Source organism: Octopus sinensis, linkage group LG1 (genome assembly GCF_006345805.1).
Source record: "Octopus sinensis linkage group LG1, ASM634580v1, whole genome shotgun sequence".
Classification (NCBI taxonomy): domain Eukaryota; kingdom Metazoa; phylum Mollusca; class Cephalopoda; order Octopoda; family Octopodidae; genus Octopus; species Octopus sinensis.
Genome location: NC_042997.1, coordinates 175,348,952 through 175,372,467, shown reverse-complemented (window position 1 = coordinate 175,372,467; position 23,516 = coordinate 175,348,952). Strand labels below are relative to the sequence as shown.

Here is a 23,516-nt window from a genome sequence, read left to right as displayed (position 1 = left end):
GATAGTGTCAATGCAGAAGGATATGAACAATCAACCAGAAATTCAAAAGGTACAGTTACTTGAGCCAAATGAAGGAGCCTCTATGTGATCATTCACTTGGGTAGAAATAGCAGCCAAATCTAAGACGGCGAGCTGGCAGAAATGTTAGCACGCCAGGCGAAATGCTTAGCATGTATTTCACCTGTCTTTACGTTCTGAGTTCTAATTCTGCCGAGGTTGAATTTGCCTTTCATCCTTTCAGGGTCGATAAATTAAGTACCAGTTACACACTAGGGTCGATGTAATCGACTTAATCCATTTGTCTGTCCTTGTTTGTCCCCTCTATGTTTAGCCCCTTGTGGGCAATAAAGAAATAAGAAATAGCAGCCAAATCTCTATATCATACTCTGCCATGTTGAGGATGAGAGGATGTAATGGACAATGTAGTTATATATATAAATATAGACAAAATAAGGAATGGCTATAATTGCAACAGCTTTGATCATAGGATTGACCAGACAACAATAATTAAACAGTTCCTTCATAAATGTGTGTGTGTGTGTGTGCACTTTGCTAAATACTTGAACCAATCGACATTCAATGTTATTAATGAAATCTAATCCATACCCAGATTTTCAAGGTTTAATGTTGCATTGATTAAATTACAGAAACTTTCTAGGCTGTAAAAAAAAAAAAAAGAAAAGAAAAGAAAAATCCCAGTTGTGTGACTTATCTTCCTTCACTCATTAATGACAAGATACTATCCTTGTTTAGATTATTGCTACTACACTGGTTTCAGCTCCTGTGAATTAGTACACTGCAGGTACCGTTGTATCTCTTGGTCTTGTCTCTTTCCTACTTTATCCTCTCTACATCTGTCACAAAGCCGCTGCCCTCAATACTGCTACCCCACTCTAGGAAGGGGTCTTGTCTTGCATCATACTTGATGCTGCTGCCACAAAAAAAAAAAAAATAATAGCGCTCAGAATACTCTGTAAAGTGGTTAGCATTAATGCCACCCAACTGTAGAAAGCTTGCTAAAGCAGATAATGGAGAGAAACACAGTCCTCATGCTAGTTGGATCCTATTGAACTGTCCAACCCATGCCAGTATCGAATACAGATATTAAAGGATGATGAGGATGTACCACGACTCAGCAGAGTATCTGAGGTTAAGGTTAAAAAGATGGAAAACTACTGACTCTATGGTCTGGAGTTCACATCCTTCCCTTACACAATAGCCAAAGCACATAACTTGAGAGAGAGCCTTTATGCAGTCATTGAGCCTGTTAAAAATAGAAGCAAAATACCCTTCAGATCTAACCCAACTGTCTTTAAAATAAAAGAAATTGAATAATGTAGTCCAAGCTTCAATATATATAAAATTGCAGAACAGTATGATCACGTCAGTAGATATTTTATCACAGGTTTGCTAGGTCAGGGCTTACTTGGGACTAAACAAAATCACCAACTATACCAAATATTTCAAACCATGTGGTCGTTTGACTTGCAAGAAATAGCAGCTAAACTTTCTTCAAGGCACATACTACCAACTTAAAGGAAGGACGCATTGTATAATGTAGTTCTACATGTACTATGGTTGCAAGACAGAAGAAAAAAAAAAGAGGGAAATGAGGCTGTCAGGGTCAGAACACCTTTGATCATAAGTCTGCTCAATCAGAGTTAATTTCAGATAGGGGTTATATGAGCAAAACAAAAACAACAATTTCATGACAGTTTACTGAAGGGGACAGGGAGTATAGGGCAAAAAAAGTAAAACCCAAATTGGTATTGATCTTTAGGGCAAAAAAACATAAAACCCAAATTGGTGTTGATCTTTCATTTCATTATTGAGTGGTTTAGTTAACAGTATGCAAATATTTCATCAAGTGGCATATATCCATATTTGGCCCAAACCATTCAATCAGATAAAGAAAAAAAATGCAAGAAAAATGCAAAAAAAAAAAGATATTTATTTATGATATTTATTTATTCAATATAAAACTTCGAAAATAGAAAAAAACAATCATCTGCTTTAAAGAATTTCCTCTTCAGGTTAGGAATATAATATGGCAAATCAATCATTTCAAAAAAGCCTTCCTTCATGAATATAAATACTTGCAATTTACTGTTTAGAATACCCTACTTTTATTTCTGTGATATAGCAATTTGCTGGATGATAGAGCACTAAACCTTTTACTGTACAATTACAATCAACCAAAACAGAAATAAGACTTGCTTCCTTGTTTTATGATACTATTGTTGCCTTATTAATGTAAAGAAACAGGTGACTATCTTCACAAATGAACTCCCTATATAATTTCAGTGAGGTTGTGGAGAGGTAAAAATAATGATATAGAAAGTTATATATGTCTACACACACACACACAAGGAGAAAGAGAGAGAGAGAGAGAGAGAGAGAGAGAGAGAGAGAGAGAGAGAGAGAGAGAGAGAGAGAGAGAGAGAGAGAGAGAGAGAGAGAAAAATAGAAACAGAAATGAAAAGAAAGTCAGGGAAGCTTGAATTAATGAGGAGATAACATTTTGATATCTTTCAAAGAGCAGAATCAGTCTCTTTTTAGTTCGATATCTTTAATTAGAACACTGAGGTTTCTGAGGCTATTTCTTAAAAGATCTAATTAATAGTAGCAATGATATAACCTTTCATCCTGAGATATCTATTTCGTTCATTTTTTTTCTTGATCTTTACTCGTGCAATTAGTGCTTTGCTATAAAAGACAAAACAGTCCCAAGATATTTATGGGTACTGAGCAAAAATGTTAAGAAATTGTTTCCAGCTTAGTGTTCACAGAATAAATATCTTTGCAATATAGGACAAAACGACTTGAGAATTGATGAAAAAAAAAAAAACCCAAATGGTATATGATATATTAAGAATAGCAGTTATATGAGTTCATATATATATATACTCTTTTACTTGTTTCAGTCATTTGACAGTGTCCATGCTGGAGCACTGGCTTTAGTCAAGCAAATAGACCCCAGGACTTATTCTTTGTAAGCCTAGTACTTATTCTATCGATCTCTTTTATTGAACTAAGTTATGGGGATGTAAACTCACCAGCATTGGTTGTCAAGCGATGTTGGTGGGGGGGACAAACACAGACACACACACATATATATATACATATATACGACGGGATTCTTTCAGTTTCCGTCTACTAAATCCACTCACAAGGCTTTGGTCGTCCCGAGGCTATAGTAGAAGACACTTGCCCAAGGTGCCATGCAGTGGGACTGAACCCGGAACCATGTGGTTGGTAAGCAAGCTACTTACCACACAGCCACTTCTGTGCCTTGGTATGCCATCAGTTACAATGATGAGGGTTCTAGCTGATCCAATCAGTGGAACAGCCTGCTCATAAAATTAATGTGTAACTGGCTGAGCACACACAAAGCAAGCACATAGGTGCTAAACAAAATGGAAAATACTATTTGATTACCAAAAGTAGAACACAATACTACTTTATTAAAAGCTGAAACAAATTCACAAACTGTTACTCAGAGTTTCATTTAACTGTTCATTAGACAGTACTAATAAAATAGTCCGTGTGTGTCTGTGTGTGTGTGTGTGTGTGTGTGTGTGTGGTGTGTGTGTGTGTGTATGTGTGTGTATATATATATATACATATATATAGATATATATATATATGTATACACATATAAAACTAATACAAGCAGAGTATGGCTGTGTGTTTAAAAAGTTTGCTTCACAGCCATGTGGTTTCACGTTTGACCCTACTGTGCAGCACCTTGCGTAGATGTCTTCTACCATAGGCTGGAATTGACCAATGACTTGTGACTGAAATATTTGCTTGGTGGAAAATGTATGGAAACCCATTGTGTATGTGTGTGTTTGTATGAGCAAGAGAAAGCTGGTAACGGGTGCATTGAAAAAAAAATATATATATATATATATATATTGCTGTGTTTAGTAATTCCAAATTATGTTCTTTTAACATTAAACTCTAAAATAGCTAACAATATAATTTATATAAAATCCTTAACCTTTTAGCATTCAGATTATTCTGTCAAATGTAAAGCTTATGTATTCACACCCTGTAAAATTAATCTTGCATCATTTCATGGCTTTGAGATTTCAATGATGTGATTGTTTATTTTTAAAATGACACAATAAGGTAGCTATGAATGACCATATCTGACTAGTTTGAACATAAAATAGGTTGAATATTTAGGTCAGATATGGCCGATTTAAACACTAAAGGGTTAAGCACATTGCCCCAATAATGGCTGTAGTAAATAGAAAAAAAACCCCAAAAAACTGAAAATTGTATATAATAACAATGTATATGATATAGTGAAATCTAATATAAACCGCATCATTATTTAATATTGGATAAATTAGATGAGTACTGGATGAGATATTAGATAACAAATTAATAGAAGGGCTGAGATCAAGGATAAAATGGTTACAGAGTATTTGTATTATAGGAACATATAGCCATGGAATGGTTTAGATATTAGATCAAATAGTTATAGAATATCTGCAATATTGGGCAAAGCAGTAATAATGTATAATTATAGTAATAATGTAGTAATAATTATAGTGATAATGTATAATCATATTACAGTCATAGAATTTTGTTATATTTCTAGACAAGATCAAAAATGAAATAAATTGTAAAAAAAAAAACCCTAACAAATGAATAAACAAGCACTGGCATTGCTGTGTGGTTAGGAAACTTGCCTGGCTATGATATAGTTCCAGGTTCAGTCCCAGTATGCAGTACCTTGGACAAATGTCATATTATAGCTCTGGGCCAATCAATGACCTGCAAGTGAATCTGGTAGATGGAAATTGTGTGGAAGCCAATTGTATATGTGTGGGAGGCAGGGTGTTTGTCCCCCCAACCTTCACTTGACGAATGGTGTTGGATTGCTTATGTCTTCATAATTTACCCGTCAAGCAAAGGAGACCAATAGAACAAGTACCTGACTTAAAAATTAAAATAATTACTAGGGTTGATTTGCTAGTGTAAACACTTCAAGGTAGTACCCAGGAATGACTGCAGTCTAATAGCTGAAACAAGTAAAAAATAAAGAGGAAATGATAATGAATAATTACTTGACTGAAGATTCTAGTATTTATGCTTGACTGAATATGTGCACAAATGTACAAATATGTGTAGACACTGCTTGCGAAGACCTGTTGAGGGAAGTGAAATCAAATTTGATGACTAGCATCTGTGCCGTTGGCACGTAAAAAGCACCGTCCCATCATGATCATTACCAGCATTGCCTTACTGGCACTTGTGCTGGCGTGCAGGTGGCATGTAAAAAAAAACACTATTTGGGTGTGGCTGTTGCCAGTATCACCTGACTGGCCCTTGTGCCGGTGGCACGAAAAAACACCCACTACACTCTCGGAGTGGTTGGCACTAGAAAGGGCATCCAGCTGTAGAAACTCTGCCAGATCAAGATTGGAGCCTGGTGTAGCCATCTGGTTTGCTAGTCCTCAGTCAAATCATCCAACCCATGCTAGCATGGAAAGCGGACGTTAAACGATGATGATGATGATGTGTAGACACTACTTGCGAAGACCTGTTGAGGCAAGTGAAATCGAAATCAAATTCGATGACTGGCATCCATGCTAGTGGAGCACTAAGAGCACCATCTGAGCATGATCATTGCCAGAGTGGCTAACTGGCATCCAAGCCTGTGCCACGTAAAAAGCACCGTCCGAGCATGATCGTTACCAGCGTTGCCTTACTGGCACTTGTGCCAGTGTGCAGGTGGCTTGTAAAAAAAAAAAACACCATTTGGGCATGGCTGTTGCCAGTACCGACTGACTGGCCCTCATGCCGGTGGCACCAAAAAGCACCCACTACACTCTCGGAGTGGTTGGCGTTAGGAAGAGTATCCAGCTGTAGAAACTCTACCAGATCAAGATTGGAGCCTGGTGCAGCCATCTGGTTCACCAGTCCTCAGTCAAATCGTCCAACCCATGCTAGCATGGGAAGCAGACGTTAAACGATGATGATGATGATGATGATGTCTATGTGTTTTAATTGAATAGCCATGTTCACTTTGAAATTGAATACAGTAAATGATTTGGTGGATAAGAGTCTCCTATCATATTCTTGAGTTGCCCCAAACTTTGTGGGTGAGTAAAACTGTGTAGATGAAAAAATGTAGAGAAACCCATAACGTGCTGTACCTGAAGATCATATCAAAGATGTGAATATTTGTATAGTACTTCTATCAATTTATGAATAAGGAGGTAGTTCTGAAGATCAAACAACTGGAATAGTAATCATCAAAACTTCCATAATATCCATTTACTATATAGGTTTAATTTGCATAACCTGGAAATCAATGAATGGCTGATAGAGTAAAGCAAATGCACTTGGACGTGAATCAGAACATCTTGGTTCACTTCCCAACTGATTCTCATTAATTTCCCTTCAGACTTTATATATATGTATTGTTATGTGTGTTTGTTAAATATAATCATAGAGGCAGGTATAACATATGACAGAAAGCAGAGAAGAATGGAAATGTAGTAGGATGGAGTAAGTTAGAGAGGGAGAAAATGGTGTGTGTGTGTGTGTGTGAGAGCGAGAGTGTGTGTGCATGAGTGAGTACATGCATGCGTGTGAGTATCTGCTGTGTATGCATGCACACGTGTGATGTTTAAAGATGGTAGATGAGTGCAGTGAGAGTTGATCAGAAGTTTGAAGCTGAAGTGAAGAACAGTACTTCTGGAATGAAATCAATAAAGTGTTTCAGCAGAGAGAGAGCGGTTCGGTAGAAAGCTGAGTAAATAGAAACATTGATAGTCATTACAGTGGTGGTGGTGGTAGTGGTACTGGTGCAGCTGGAAAAGACAAAGATGCTGATGATGATAGTGACTGTGATGGGGAAGCTGAGCTGGGTATGGTAATTGTGAAAAATCAATGTTCAATGAAGAGGAAATTGAAAGTCATTATGGTAAAAAATCCGTTCGCGTAATATAGATTTATCGAATGTCCCCCCCCCACACTCTAACACCACCTCAGACCATCAACTCTACCCAGGAGAATAACCCATTGACTCTATATTGGTAAACTGCTTTAGTCTACAGTGAATCGGTCAGTTCAGAACTGTACAATACTAGCACTTCCGGTAGTTAACAGCTACAGTTTAAGACAGGATTGGTCCATTAACAGAAATGTTTTCTTAAGAGCTTATGGACTCGGTATATATATATTAAGGCCTGTATACGAATACATAAATATTTGTGCGAGTGTATGTGTATGCATATATATATATATATATATATATATATATATATATATATACAGTTAATCCAAACAAGAAAGCACAAAAAAAAAACACAACAACGCGAGGACGTGGAACAAATATAGTATTATTGGACGCTCAGGAAAGAAAGGAAAGAAGGATATATATATGTATATATATACATGCATATATATATATATATATACATATGTATATATATATATATATATATATACATGTATATATATATATATATATAGACATATGTATATATATACATATATTTTTTAACCTTTTAAAACAAGCCTTCTGTAGTTTTTTCACTTTTTACTATTTTCTATATATTCAACCACGTGCTTTCACATACCAACTTTCTCACCTATACATATGTATATATATATATATATATATATAATATATATATATATACACACACATATGTATATATATACATATGTGTGTATATATATATATATATAAACACACACACACACATGTACATACATATATACACATAATTATATACACATACATTAAATCTTTTTGTTGCATGAAGGATTGCATTTAGCAAGAAACTGAGTAACAGCAGCATAATTAATGAGTTTTGAATGAGTACACAAACTCAATGACATGTACTACTCTTTCTCTTGTTTGTACATCCAAATGCATGTATGTGATGAGAATAATGTAGAGTGTATGCCTGTGTGCGCGCGCGTGTGTGTATGCATACAGACACAACACACTGACACTGTATACTTTACTGAGTTGGATGGGCCTTCAAGTTTTGCTTATTGTGACTTATTCAACCAGTCCAGTTAAATAGTTGAATAATAAGATCCAAAAACCAAACCATAAAGCTCTAGTTAACTCAATACATGTATTTGACTTTACTACATGTATTGAATCCTTTCATCAGTAAATGTTTGTTGCTATTCATAACTTTTATTTTTCAACAATCCTAATGTAAAGTTATATGGATCGCTAGCCACTACACATTCTTTCTTTTCTTTTTTTTTTGTTTGTTTTTAAAATAGTGAAAAACAAATATTCTAACCTGAGTATTCTCCCTTACATGTGACAGCTTAATTACACATATTAAACTCTAAATAATAAAACTATAGTGTTTCATCTTATTTTACTAATTGCCCTTGATAAGAAAAAAAAAAAAAAAATGAAAGTTGAAATTTTTTATAACTGTTTCACACAATAAAATCTAAAAAAAAACTTAATGACGACAAATTTCTGAGAAAGTCAGAAGTGCTGCAGTTAATTGAATTTTACTATTGTTTCTCCTGCACAGGAATCGATTGCAAAGTTGTTATTGTTGATTTGCTCAAGGTTTAGCTCTGACCAAGTAGACATAATCAAAAGCATTCAAGGTTCCAACCATGAATATCCTGTACTTTTTATTTATTTTGACATAGTCGCACTAAGAATTACATCATTCAATGTAGCCGTTCAAGAATTTGGACCTTGAGATCTCCATTTCCAGCGACTTTGAGGGCCACCTCCCAGTGGTGTTGGGCATCAACGAAGAGCCCTCGACTACAACAAGACGACCAAAGTTTTTTTTGTTTTCCCCCCAAGGTCTGGGGTCTCCCACCCCTAAGCCCTAGACCATCAGCTAATTACCCTTACCCGTCTTGTTGCTTAACAACAACAACAACAACAATCATTCAATGTAACCTCCCTTATTTTAAAGACAGTAAGGTGGGATTTGAGAGAGATTTGATTGCAATTTGTAGCAGGTTGAATGTCTATGTAGAGACTTCCTTGTCTCTAGCAGCCTGCTATACCCATAGCCAAAAGAACACAAATCTTGAAGGTCCTATCAACCTAATATGCAGCAGATCACTACTCTAACAATCTTGGATTTGATTTTGTGGTTTAGGCTTGGCCAGACAGTTTGGTACTAACATATCACTACTTAGAGAGGGAAGACAGTACTCATGAGCCTTTTATTTCCAGGGCCTCTAAAACAGCCGAAGAGAAGTTATCTTTAAATTGGGAATCTGGTCTGAATGATTGTAACAGAGGGAATACTGCAAAGGGAATCTCAAAGACAGGTGGATATATTAAACTACTCTGAGCTGGTACTCATTTTATTGACCCCAAAAAGATGAAAGGCAAAATTGACCTCAGCAGGATTTGAACTCAGTGCACAGGGAGACAAAACAAATACTGAAGGTATTTTGTCATATACTAAAATGATTCTGCCTTCCCAATCACATGGTTTCAAGTTCAGTCCCAATGTGTAGCACCTTAGGCAAGTGCCTTCTGCTACAGCCTCAGGCTAATCAAAACCTTGTGAGTGGATTTGGTAGATAGAAACTGAAAGAAGCCCATCATATATGTGTGTGTATGTGTGTGTGCACGTGTGTCTTTCTGTCTGTGTCTATCCCCACTCCACCTCTTGACAACCTGTGTTGGTGTGTTTACATCCCCGTAACTTAGCAGTTTGGTAAAAGAGACCAATAGAATTAAGTACTGGAGTCTATCCATTTGACTAAAAATTCTTCAAGGCAGTGCCCTAGCACGGATGCAGTCTAATGACCGAAACAAGATATATATATATATATATCCTAGTGGCTGGTATTCTACTTAAGAAGAACAAAGCAATGACTTGTGAAGGGATAACAAGCATAAGAAGAATTCCACACTATTCTCAACCAACAGTAAAATAAAACAGATGCTCCAATTTTAAGGTGCATAAAACTGCCTTTGGTTTGACTCAATCACAATCACAGTCAACAAAGATTCATAGAAACAGAAAAACATGATTTTTCTCCGTGCAGGTTGAAAGAAACCAGACATTCCTAAGAAGCATCAATGCTGCATGGTACTGCTGGAGGAAGAAATATTATCAGTGTAGAAATTATTGTTATTTCCATTAGACGAAGCTTTATATAGGATGTGCAATACCTTTTATTTGTTTAAGTCACTGAACTGTGGCCATGTTGGGTCATCCCTTGAAGGGTTTTAGTCAAAGAAATCAACCCCCAGTTCTTTCTTTTTTTAAAGACCGGTACATATTAAAACACCAACACACACATACATGCACAATAGAATTTCCCAAATACAATGTTAATATCAGTTCAAAATGACTTGTAAATAAGCCATTCACTGTGTTTTGTCAAGGAGAAAATTTCATGCTGTAGACAAATTTGTAAATACACCTATATGAGTGCCACCTATCTAGGTGATATGGGTGTATTTACACCATTTGTCTATGGAAAGAAATGTTCTCCCAAACAAAACAGTGAATGGCTTTCTTACAGGTTTGAATATATCCCAAACATACAAGAACTGGTAATAAGATTGCATTTATACACATCACTGCTTGGCGCTCCCCCGCCAGAATTTCCCAAGGTTTCCACCTACCAAATTCATTCATAAGGCTTTGCTGGCTGGGGGCTGTAGCAGAAGACACTTGATCAAGGTGTCACATAGGTCTTTGCAAGCACAGTTTATTGCCCAATAATTGAAGGGTACTCTTAAATGGGCTGGTTATGGCTGTAGTGGCATAGACCACGGCTATCGTCTCATTTGGCTTGCTGGGTCTTCTCAAGCACAGCATATCTCCAAAGGTCTCGGTCACTTGTCATTGCCTTGGTGAGGCCCAATGTTCGAAGGTTGTGCTTCACCACCTCATCCCAGGTCTTCTAAAATGTCCTTTCATAAAATGGCAGAGTGCTGAGTGAGTTTGAGGGAAATTTGGCAGCATTCTTCTACCACTGGTTAGAAGAATATGCAATAAAAACAAACAGAATTTATTTAAAATAAAGAGATAAATAAAATTCTATTTCTCTTTAGCAAGAGACATTATTTAATAAATAAAAATAACTATCACTCACAAGAGCATATGACCTGATAACATATGACCAAGCTTTCATTAATTGCTTTCAGTTTGTAGTTAGAAGCAGATACACATCCTATAGTTATACCCATCAACCCAGCAGAGCATCACAGATCTAACAGCTGAGAAGAGAAAGGGTTGCATCTGCAATAGACAGGTATTCATTCTCAGCAGTATAGATTGGAGCAACATGAGACGATGTACCTTGCTGAAGAGCAATATGAGCCACTCAATCTATAAACTGAAACAATGACTTTTAATAGTGTGCCGAATGCCATAAACCACAAGGTCAAAGACCTTCACAAATACAGTATTAGCTAAAATAACACAGTTCCCACTCCAGCAATGTGTATGGTACATGTTTGGTTGGTTTTAAACTAACTACATAAAATAGAGTATCTACATACAGAATGAAATAACTAGATAGAATAAAATACCTATGAATTCTATTTAAAGACAAAATAATAGACAATTCAAATGGTTTATAAATCTGAACAATGTTATTGGAATTTAAAAACTATGGATGAAATGAAAAAACAAAAAATAAAGTAACTTTAGAAAAAAGTCAAAGCACAAGCAATGTTACATACAGTATATTGAATTGCTAAAAAATAAACACAAAGGAACTACAAAAACAATAATAATTTGACAAAGGATATACGACTATTGTTTTATTTCTTACCTACTGACTGTAACTGTCTGCTTTATCTGATCAAAACAGAATCACAGAGAATTCTTAACAAGAATTCTCAACAATGACTAATAAAATAAGTAAAGAAAAAAACAAGAAAGAGAGGAAAAAAAATCTCTTTCTTCCCCCTCTCTCACACACACACAGAGCTGAAAACAAATATGCAATATAAGTAAGGTTTGTCTATGTATTTGAAGTAGAGGTTTTCATCCATCCTATTCAGGGTGGGAAGATTAAACTGAGTAAGGGTCAAAATGAAACACCAACTTCAAATATATACTATATTATAAATGAAAATTACTGAATCAAAGATCAAGGAAACCAGAAATCCAAAGAGGACTCTCTACACTTTAAAGATAACTGTAGAGCAAATAGCTTCAAAAGTAAAGAGTCTTTGTTAAAACATCAAATCTGAAATACATCACTATATATGTATGTATGTGTGTGTGTGTGTATATATATATATATATATATATATATATATATATATATATATAAGTTCAGCAAAATTTAGATTCAGATGAATATGATACTTAAGTTAAAGGCACCAGAGTTTTGTATGGTATTATCCATATAAATCAAATGGGGTGATTATAATCAAAATAAGCAACGAGTATAACCAAGGTAGAGTAGTACAATTGTTGCATGCTACTTCATTTAATAAAAAGTGTTTAATAAAATGAAGTAGCATGAAATATTTGTACTACTCTACCTTGGATATACTTGTTGCTTATTTGGATAGCACCACCAGCTCAAATATTTTCTCCTCTGTCTTCCTTCCTTGGGATCTTTCCTACTCCTTGTTTCCGATGAAGAGCTCCGCTCGAAACGTTAAACCCTCCTTCCCTTCTTTCCTGAGCGTCAATAATACTTTAATTGTTCCACGTCCTGCGTTGCTGTGTTTTTTTCTCTTTTTTTTTCTGTGTTTTCTTGTTTGGATTAACTATATATATATATATATATAATCAACTTTTTTCATGCTTTCATAGGCTGGTCAGAATTTAAAGAAAATTTTCTACAGCTATATGCCCTTCTTGATGCTGACTCTCACCTGTTTCCAAGCAAGGTAATATTTCCCTATGGCAAGACATGTTGCCATAGAATATTGAAAGTGAATAACACTCATTTACAACTATCACACTATGTCAAAACAAGGACATGGACACACACAACAGGTTTCTTTTAGTTGCTATCTACCAAGTAACTCGAGAGGCTTTGGTTGGCCTAGGGCCATAGTTGAAGACATTCACCCAAGATTTCATGCATTGAAACTGAACCCGAAACCATGTGGTTAAGGAGCAAACTTCTTAACCACATAGCCACATTTAATACTTTTTTGTATTAATTTCAGCTCCCAGTGTTCTCATTTCAAATCTCTCCAAGGTCCACTCAGCCTTCCATCATTTTGGAGGTGAGAAACCGAAGTAACAGCCCAGTATTAGTGTGGTTCTCTTACTCTTAATCATGAAAACATGTCTATAATTCAAATGTCCAGCCACATAATAATGATGATGATAATAATAATAATAATAATAATGTCATGAATGACATTATCTCAAGCTGATTTATTGGGAGAATTGCATTAAAAGGTACACTTATCTGAGGAATACTCTGTCACTTACACTTTTAATCTAATTTCACAATTAGTTAAACAACAAAGTACTCATTGTCAAGACTGATGGGGGTATCATCGTCATTATCCAGCTAGCCCGAGAGTCATGTTGGTCTCCCACCACATAAATATAAATTAGAAAGATACAATATAAAGGACAGTAAAAAGAACAGACAGAACTAATTTCAAGTTACTTTTCTGTTTGAAGAAGAGAACCTATCATTTAAGTGTTTACGAATGACTGCAGACCAAGGTGATTTAGAATGGATGCCTTCAACACAGGAGTCAACAGGTTGTTAAATAACAGCTGATGGTTAGCTGAATTAACAGAATTAAGATGACCTTTTTATCATTTACTTGTTTAAGTCATTGGACTGCAGCCATACTGGAGCACCACCTTGAAGAAATCAAAAAAATTCTGACACTTATTCTATTGGTTCCTTTGCTGAACTGCTAAGTTATGAGGATGTAAATAAGTCAAAACCAGTTGTCAAGAAGTTATTAGGGGACACTCATAAGGCATTGGTTGACCTGGGGCTATATTAGAAAACACTTGCCCAAGGTGCCACGAGATGGAACTGAACCCAAAACCACATGGTTGCAAAGTGAACTAGTTAACCTGAAAGCCATGGCTTAATGAGAAAATCTCATATTCTTGGCAGTCTTGTAGAGAACATGACTTTCTAAATATGAAGAGGAGAGAGAGAGAAAGAGAGAGAGTTTGGGAAAATGGAGAATGAGATGAAGTGAAAATATGGGAAGAGTGAGAGCAAGAAGCTAAAAAAAAAAAACAAAAAAAAAAGGACACACATAGACACACAAGGCAGTTTGCCTACTTGCTGCCATTCTTCAAACTGCAATGGTGGTGCTAAAAGGTATTGATAAACCTGCATAACTGAATTGGTATTAAAATATTGATCAGTCAGAATAGTTGCTTTCTCTGCGAAACTAAAATGTCATTTAGTGTAAAACGGGCCTCAAAATGTAAATAAAACATGTGACTTAATGCAAACAAGTGAACCTGTTCAAATGAAATATTGTGCAACAAAAAAAATACTGTTAGAAAACTGTGCACTTGAAGTGAAACAATATTGGTTTCAAATTTTTTTCTGCTACTGTAGAAAAAAAAAATTTAAATAGTTGTACGTACCCCACTTAGAAACTGCAAAGTAAATTGATAGTCTCGATTTTTACTGACACACACACATATATATATGTATATATATGTATGTATATATATCGTGAAGTATATTTGCCACCTAAATGTGGCTGACCCATATGGGACAATGCTACTGTAGTTTATAGCCCCAAGAAGACATCTCCTCCAGCTGGCTAATGACACATTGTCTGTGCCCAATATATATATGTGAATATATATATGTGTGACATGCTTGTGTGTGTGTGTGTGTGTGTGTGTGTGTATATATATATATATATATATATATTGCGAGGATAATCTGGTTCTTGACTGAGGAAAGAAAACTTCAAATGACCCGTCCTTGTTTTCTTTGTATCGTCTATCTGGATGTTCTTTTGTCCCTTTTTGTATCACCTAGCTGTCCAGAGGTCTTGCGTTCTTGTCCCACTTTGTATTATATATATATATATATATATATATATATATATATATATATATATATATATATGTATATGTATATATATACACATACACACAATTTACATATTCATGCATATATCTTAATTGTTGATTTATTTATTTAGAGCAGTTGAATTCCCAGAATTCTACTGACAAACTCTCAGAAAACAAATTCAAGTAGTTAATTTATATATTTATCTATTTATATAGAATTTGAAAACTACAGCGTAATCTTGCATTCTTTCCCATATGACAAAAGAATGGGTTAGAGTGCAAAGGTAGGTACATATGCAAATCTTGGCAATTTATTAATACTCTCCAAGTATACCACGTCTAAAGAACAGAGTATAAAGAATTTATTGTCTCTGATACACTCGAGTCCTTAGTAAAAGGTAATCAGTCAAGGTCTTTTCAGAATTCTAATCATTATTATTATTATATATGATGTTGTTGCTTCATTTTATATGAGCTGCTCCTAGTCTCACCCAACAATCACAAGTAACAGCAAGTTGGACATTTTATTATGTGTTATTTATAATTAGTGATGATATATTGTAGGAAAAAGAAACCAGAATCTGAGAATTACCATTATTATTATTATTACTATTATTATTATTATTACTTTTATGAGTTTCAGTAACTGGATTGCAGCCATGTTGGAGCAACAACTTCAAGGGTTTTAGTCAATCATATGACTCTAGTACTTAACTCAGTTGAGTAGTTATTTCATCACTCTCTATTTGTTGAACTACGTAGTACAGGACACATAGGGGCAAGACAAGGCTAACAAGTGTAAACATAAACACAAATACACATACATCCATATACACACATATATACATACTTATATACAGACATATATGTATACCTATAAACATACATAGACACATACATATGCACACACAGACACACACACATATATTATCCAAAATAACTTTAAATATAACAAAGAATTTAGTAAAATAACTTAGTTATCATTCAGCTAGCGTTAGGAACATAAATTGTGACTAAGGTTTGACTGAAGATTTTAATTCAAACTTATGAAAGCAAGACATTTGTGCTCAGAGCCAGAGCCGGTTTCAGCCGGGTTGGTAACGAAAGGGTTAACCACAAAGACATACTTGCAGCTACACAGAAATTAGTGAATATGAATCCCTGATATCATCCTCTATAGAAGACAATGCTTTTGTTCCTATGCTGCCCACAAATAACATACATTATGGATTCAACAGCTGATAGATTTTTGAAAAGAAAAATTTTATTTATCAAATTAACAAAAACATGATATATCCTTTCATATTTTCAAAAGATTTATCAGTAGACAACAGAGACACGATAGCTCTTTGAAAGATTTCAGCAAACAATAATGAAGACATGATATACTCCCTTACAACTTTTGAAAGATATCACTTGACAATGCAAAGACATGATGATGTATTCGTTTATAGTTTTAAAGTGCATCAGAAGATAATACAGAAACATGATATATCCTTGTATATCTTGTTTAATCTTTTTATTATACTACCATTCATGTAAAGATGCTGTATAGGAATATAACTCCAATCTCTTCACATTGGTACAATCTCATGTAATTAAATACAGAGAAGAGTTGGTATTGAGCAACATTCATGCTTTTTTTTTACCTTCTTCAAAAGCACAGGCATGCTTTGTAATCGTATAATTTTGAGTTCAATCCCTCTGCACAGCAACTTGAGCCAGTGTCTTTTACTATGTAGCCTTTTGCCAACCAATATCTTGTAAGTGAATTTGGTAGGTGGAAAATGTGTGGAAGCCCATAGTATATATATATATATATATATATATATATGTGTATGTGTTTGTCTACCCTCACCCCTTGACCACCAGTGTTAGTTTGTTTATGTCCTTGTAACTTAGTGGCTTAAGAGACAGATAGAGTGTCAAGCTTAAAAAATAAGTACTGAGGTCAATTTGTTTGACTAAACTCCAACCAAGGTGGTACCCTAGCATGGATGCAGTCAAATAGTTGAAACAAGTAAAAAATAAAGACTTTGGCCCAGAATCTATGCTAGATCATAAGTAAGGTAAAAATAATAGAAAACCCCACTCAAATCACACAATGTTCATGGTCTTCATTATAAGGCCTGCTCAATGAAAGCTGACCTGAGGCTAAACAGCAACAACTACAAGACCATAGACTTGGTTCATCAAAAGCTTATTTACTTCTCTGTATGTGTCACCACCACCATAACATCATGATAAATCAGGGAAATAAATAAATCATATATCTTAGCTATTCAAAGCATTACAGAGCAAACAAACAAAACAAGAGAATCAACAAAAAAATTCTCATGCAGATGATCTAAACTGAATACATTAACTTGCTAGAAAATGAATATTTTACTTTCATCTCGGGTGATTGTTTTCAGTCAAAGAATACAGCTGTTTATGAACACTTCGTGGATCAGTTTTCATGCTAGTTTGAAGATTCACAATGGCAGTATTGATCCTGAGTCCCAATGCAATCAACATGATGTTGCTGATAAATTTTGCATGAATTTGGTATCAGTTTGAAAAAGTTTCGTAAGAGTCGACAATCAGCTAAAAATCAATTCCAATCTTTAACCTTTTTATAAGCATATTTCCATTCAAATACTCTGTCTCTACTGTTTCAAGTACCATATTTTCTGGCATGCAAGTTGAATTTTTCAGACCAAAATTTTCAGTGCAAAAATTTAGGTTAACTTATACATTAAGGTGATATTGGAGAATCAAAAATTCTATGTGAAATGAAGACAGAGTTAGATTGATGATGATGATGTTTGAATGTTTACACTATACATCAACTTGTATGTCAGAAAATATGGTAAAATGGAAAATAGGTATTTTGGAGGGATTTAGTGAAGTTATTAATTTGTCATTATTATCCATGTGTATCTTGGTTTTTAAGATAGGTACACAGTATCTCCACTTGTTGTAAGTTAGGAAAAAGACTTAACATCAGAAAGGGCACTGAGCCATAAAAACAGTCACAGAAAGTCCCAGCCAGCAGGGAAAGGTGCATATAAGAATGTTGATGATGAAACTGGTGTCTGGAACATAACTCAATAAAGATATACCAAAACTATAATAGAAGGTTATAATTTAAATAAGAACATATAAAAGAAGAGGTTTTGTATCATGGATCTAACTATTGTCACAGGCAGATTGGTAGTGAAAAGATAAGCAGAGTACAGAAAAGTTTCTCACGAGAAACCTAGCAGTTGAAAAATATGATTTTTGACACCAAAATTAATATGAATTTTGGCTGTAAAATTTTGGTAGCAGTCACTGTTGTGTAGTTAAGAAGCTTGCTTTGCAACCACATGGTTTCAAGTCCAGTCCCACAGTGTGGTAACTTGGGCAAATGTCTTCTATTTTAGCCCCAGATTGGTCAATGCCTTGTGAGTGAATTTGGTAGACAGAAACTGTGTAGAAGCTTGTCATATGCATGTTATTTGTGTGTGTGTGTACCTCTTGATAACTGGTGTTGGTTGGTTTATATCTCCATAATTGAGTGGTTTTGGCATAAGAAACCAATAATATATGTACCAGACTTAAAAGCATAAGACTAGCAAAGACATGATGATGTAGTCTTTCATAGTTTTAAAGTGCATCAGAAGATAATACAGAAACATGATATATCCTTGCATATCTTGTTTAATCTTTTTATTATACTACCATTCATGTAAAGATGCTGTGTAGGAATATAGCTCCAATCTCTTCACATTGGTACAATCTCATGTAATTAAATACAGAGAAGAGTTGGTATTGAGCAGCATTCATGCTTTTTCAGTCCACTGACTGAAACAGCTAAAAGATAGAAGACAAAAAAATGAGGCCGTCATGCATTTGCTTAACCTGCAGGGAATAGCAGCCAGTTTTCTCAGAAACCTCACCTGCCATCAGAGAGAAAAATACGGTTATGGGCTGAAATGCCTTTGATTATTGGTCTTCTGGATCAGGCCTGGCCTAGAGCTAAATAACAAGAATGACAATATTTTTTTAAATGCTAATGATTTTCAGAGAACTTAAATGAACAAAAGTGGTTGAATCATTTCCATTTTGGGCCTGAGAATGAGATAGGGTTGATATTATTTTCAGACCGATAGAGGCAGAGAATAAGGCGGTGAGCTGCTAGAAACGTTAGCACGTCAGGCGAAATGCCTAGCGGTATTTTGTCTGTCTTTACGTTCTGAGTTCAAATTCTGCCGAGGTCGACTTTACCTTTCATCCTTTCGGGGTCGATAAATTAAGTACCAGTTGTGTACTGGGGTCGATCTAATCGACTGGCCCCCTCCCAAAAATTTCGGGCCTTGTGCCTAGAGTAGAAAAGGATAGCGGCAGAGAATATATGACTAACAGAATGAATCCAGTTTGGATAAGGCTTAAGTTGAACTGTTACTATTAGTTAGAGTAACAAGATGGAAAAAAAAAAAAAGAATTTAGGCGGGAAAAGATTTCCAGACAAATGTATTTTAATTAATTATTGATATGCTAAGCAGCATGTTTCTTCATACTGTTATTGAACAGTAGAATAAATCGATTGTAGTAATACAATGGAGATTGTATAGGCATTTATTTACATTCACTCAGCGTATCTAATTACACATGCAGTGTCAGCTTAAACATGTGCTACAGCAATAGATTCACTATATATTATAATTACAGTATCGATAAATTTTGATATTAGTTTCTGACAAAATCATTAGCATGCTGGGCAAGATGCTTAGCGGAAATTCATCTGTATGTTCTGAGTTCAAATTCAGCCGAGGTTGATTTTGCCATTCTTCTCTTTAGGATTGATAAAACAAGTGCCAGTTGAGCACTAGGATTGATTTAATTGTCTTGGCCAATCCCACTAAAATTGCTGGCCTTGTGCTAAAATCAGAAACCAATATTTGTTTCTTATATCCAGGCATGCATCAAGGGGCACATGTTTTAGATTAGAAACTAAGTATCGTTAGTTTTTGCCTTGTCTTGCAATGGTGACCTGTGTATAAAATGCATAAAAGTCCATACAAAGACATCAGACTTTTCAGAGCCATAAAATTCTTTTTATTTTATAAGTCTTTCAAAGAGAAGTTATGAACACACACATTCATACATATTAGGTGTTCTTAGGATAGGAGAAAGTATTAATTGGGTAAGACTTGCGCTGTTATATTAAGACTGAATGCAGGTTAATGGTTGAAATGAAAATATAGATGCGAGGGAGTTTCTGAGGAAGGAATTCTGAAGAAGGATTGTAGGAAAATATTTAGTATGGAATCTGGCAAGTGAAACATCATACACAGAATAGCAAGTGCAGAAATGAGGGTATGAAGTGGATTCAATAGAAATGGCATAAAGCCAGCAAGTTTACAAAAGCAAGAGCTAATATAATGATGGAGATGATAAAGAGAGGTCATAGTTCAAAATGGGTCAGTAATTGGAACATGTTGGATGAATGAATAGTCTTGAATGTGTATGTAGAAGGTGCTTTATTGAAGTATTAGTAATATGGGAATAAAACATATCTATGGAAAATTCTTGTAGCATAACTGATTTTAGTATATTATTATCATTATAAAGGTGGTGAGCTGGCAAAATTGTTAGCACACCAGGTAAAATGCTTAACAGCCTTTCATCTATCTGTATGTTCTAAGTTCAAATGCAGCTGTGGTTGACTTTGCCTTACATACTCTTGGGGTTGATAGAATATATTTCTTTATTGCCCACAAGGGGCTAAACAAGGACAGACAAAGGGATTAAGTTGATTACATCGAACCCAGTGCAAAACTGGTACTTAATTTATCGACCCCGAAAGGATGAAAGGCAAAGTCGACCGTGGCAGAATTTGAACTCAGAACATAGCGACAGACGAAATACCACTAAGCATTTCGCCCAGCGCGCTAACGTTTCTGCCAGCTCGCCGCCTTGGGGTTGATAGAATAAGTACCAGCTGAACACTGGAGTCGATGTAATTGACTTCCTCCCTCTACCAAATTGTTGGTCTTGTGCCAAAATTTGAAACCAATATATTATGATTTTTTTTATTAGGCCATTAATCCTTTAAGACATATTTTGATTGGTTTGATTGTTATCAAATGCCATATTCCTGTATGCGTATATGGTATTGATCTAGAGTCAATCCAGTCCAGGATTATGTATATACCCAAGAATAAAGCACTTTACATCAATCAGAGATTAAATGACTTGAAACAGTATAGATGTTAATATTAGAATATTTTCCATTGAATTCAAATGAGAAGTCCAAAAATTATAATCATATTAACGATTGCTTACCGTAAGTATTGGATTTCAATATATTTTGCTTGCACAGGGAATAGGATTGACAGACAAAATACCTTACTTTGAGTTTGAATTCCCCTGATGTAGATTTTGTCTTTCATCTTTCTAGGATTGTTAAAATAAATGCACCCATTAAAGACCAGAATTGATTTTATTGACAATATCCCACCTCAAAACTTAATAACCTTTTGTTGATATTAGAAATCAATGTTTTGCTAAAATAAAAATAAAAGCACAATGAAAGGAATAGAGTTAGTGGGAGCTTATTTTTAGTGGCACCAGTAAATATGTGACCGAGTTGTAATTAACTGAAGCATCATTCAAATCAATATATTGTCAATCACAGGCATCTTGGGAGACATTTAGCTGCTGTGTCAATGTACACAAGCATATTGAAGACGTAGATAGAATGAAAAATAAATAGATAACTGGCCTTGCTTTAACACTTAGAACATTTTAATTGGGTAAGTTAAGAAAACTTTATCAAAGAGATGAAAGTATGGCTGTGTGGTTGAGAAGCTCACTTTGCAGATATGTGGTTTTGGACTCAGTCCCACTGTGTGGTATGTTGAGTGTTTTCTGCTATAACTTAAGTCTTGTAAGTGAATTTGGTAAATGGAAACTGTGTGGAAGCATGTACATGTGTGTAGCTATGTGTGTATGTTTCAAGCAGGTGTATGCATCTGTGATTGTCTTTGCCCACCTCACCACCACTTGACAACTGATGATGGCTTGTATATGTTCCCATAACTTAGTAGTTCAGCAAATGAAACTGATAGAACAAGTACCAGAACTAAAAAAAAAAAATACTGGGATCAATTTGACTAATCTCTTCAAGGCAGTGCCCCAGCATAACCACAGTCCAAAGACTGAAACAATTAAAAGATTAATATTGTCCAAAGGCAATGGAGTGAGAGTCTGTAAAGCACCAAACAAAATGCTTTCTTGGATTTAGTTAGGTTTATATTCCAAGTTCAAATCCTGGTAAGGCAAACTTGTCTTTTAACCGTTCATCAAAACAGTCTTAGACACATACTAAAGTTGATTTAATCACCTATAACCCATCCTTATAATGTGTGACTTTGTAACAATGTGAGAAATATATCTTTTCTATACTTATAGCTATATTACATACACCTATGTTGTTGTTGTAAGGCCTAGGGTCAACACTGATCAAGAAGACATATTATAAAAGATATTCTAACCATAACTATCCCCTTTCCCCCCTTATATGCAGAGAACCAAGGGATACATTATCAAGGTGATTTGAAAGATAGTTGACTGCTATTTCTAGCAAGTCAAGCGACCACGTAAAGGCAGTCTCATTGGCTTCAAGTGTACCTCTGTATTTCCTGTGTATGTATTGCATTGATATTGCTGATATTTAGTCTGAGACAACTCTGATTGAGGAAACCTATGATTCAGTAATCATCTTGCCTTTAATTCAAACATTATATCCAAAGTAATATATATAAAGTAAAATCTCAGAAAGATTTGGTTACTATTTCTAGCAGGTGAGCAATTACACCAAGGCCCTACTTATGAATATAACAATACACATCTTATTCTTATATAGTGTATTACTTTGTTGTGGTTGTTTCTTCCGGGTCAACCTTGATTGAGTAGGCTTACATTAAAAGGCATTGTAGCTAAGGCAACCTTGTCTTTGTAGCAACATCTGGGACTTCATTAACAAATATGTCTTACCTTTTTGCAAGACAGTGGAATGTGACTGGAGCAAGATTTTGCTGCTATTTCTAGCATGTTGAGTAAGTATGTAGAGGCTCCCTCATTGATTTGTTAGTATTGCTGTTGTATTTAGCTTCAGGTTGGCACTGACTGAGCATACCTATGCACTCCAGTTGTGACCATATTGCTTTTTATCCAGAAAACATAAGACCACATTATCCAACATATCCCTTTTTTTTATAAGGTCAAAGAGTGTGATTCAGTGGCATAGCGAGAATGTGAGCTACATGATCTATCCCTGGAGTTTGAGCCCCCACCCAAGCTTATACAGCAGACTCAAAAGTGCTACCCCTATAAAAGCACTGCTTGGACCAGACTGCTCCCCTTGCCCAGCTAGGCTACAGGTGTCATTTAAAAGTTATCTGGCTAATTCTGGTGGGTTGAGCAGCTATGTATAGGCTCCCTCACTGACTTGCTGGTATTGCTTTTATAATTGATTAGTAATTAAATTACTGTTAATTA

At 35.2% G+C, this 23,516-nt stretch overlaps 1 protein-coding gene across 2 annotated transcripts in view; it reads right to left on the bottom strand.

The window, feature by feature from the left end:
* The window catches only part of LOC115216482 (EVI5-like protein), a 331,037-nt gene that overhangs the window by 193,390 nt on the left and 114,131 nt on the right, over positions 1 to 23,516 (bottom strand). The window lies entirely within an intron of this gene.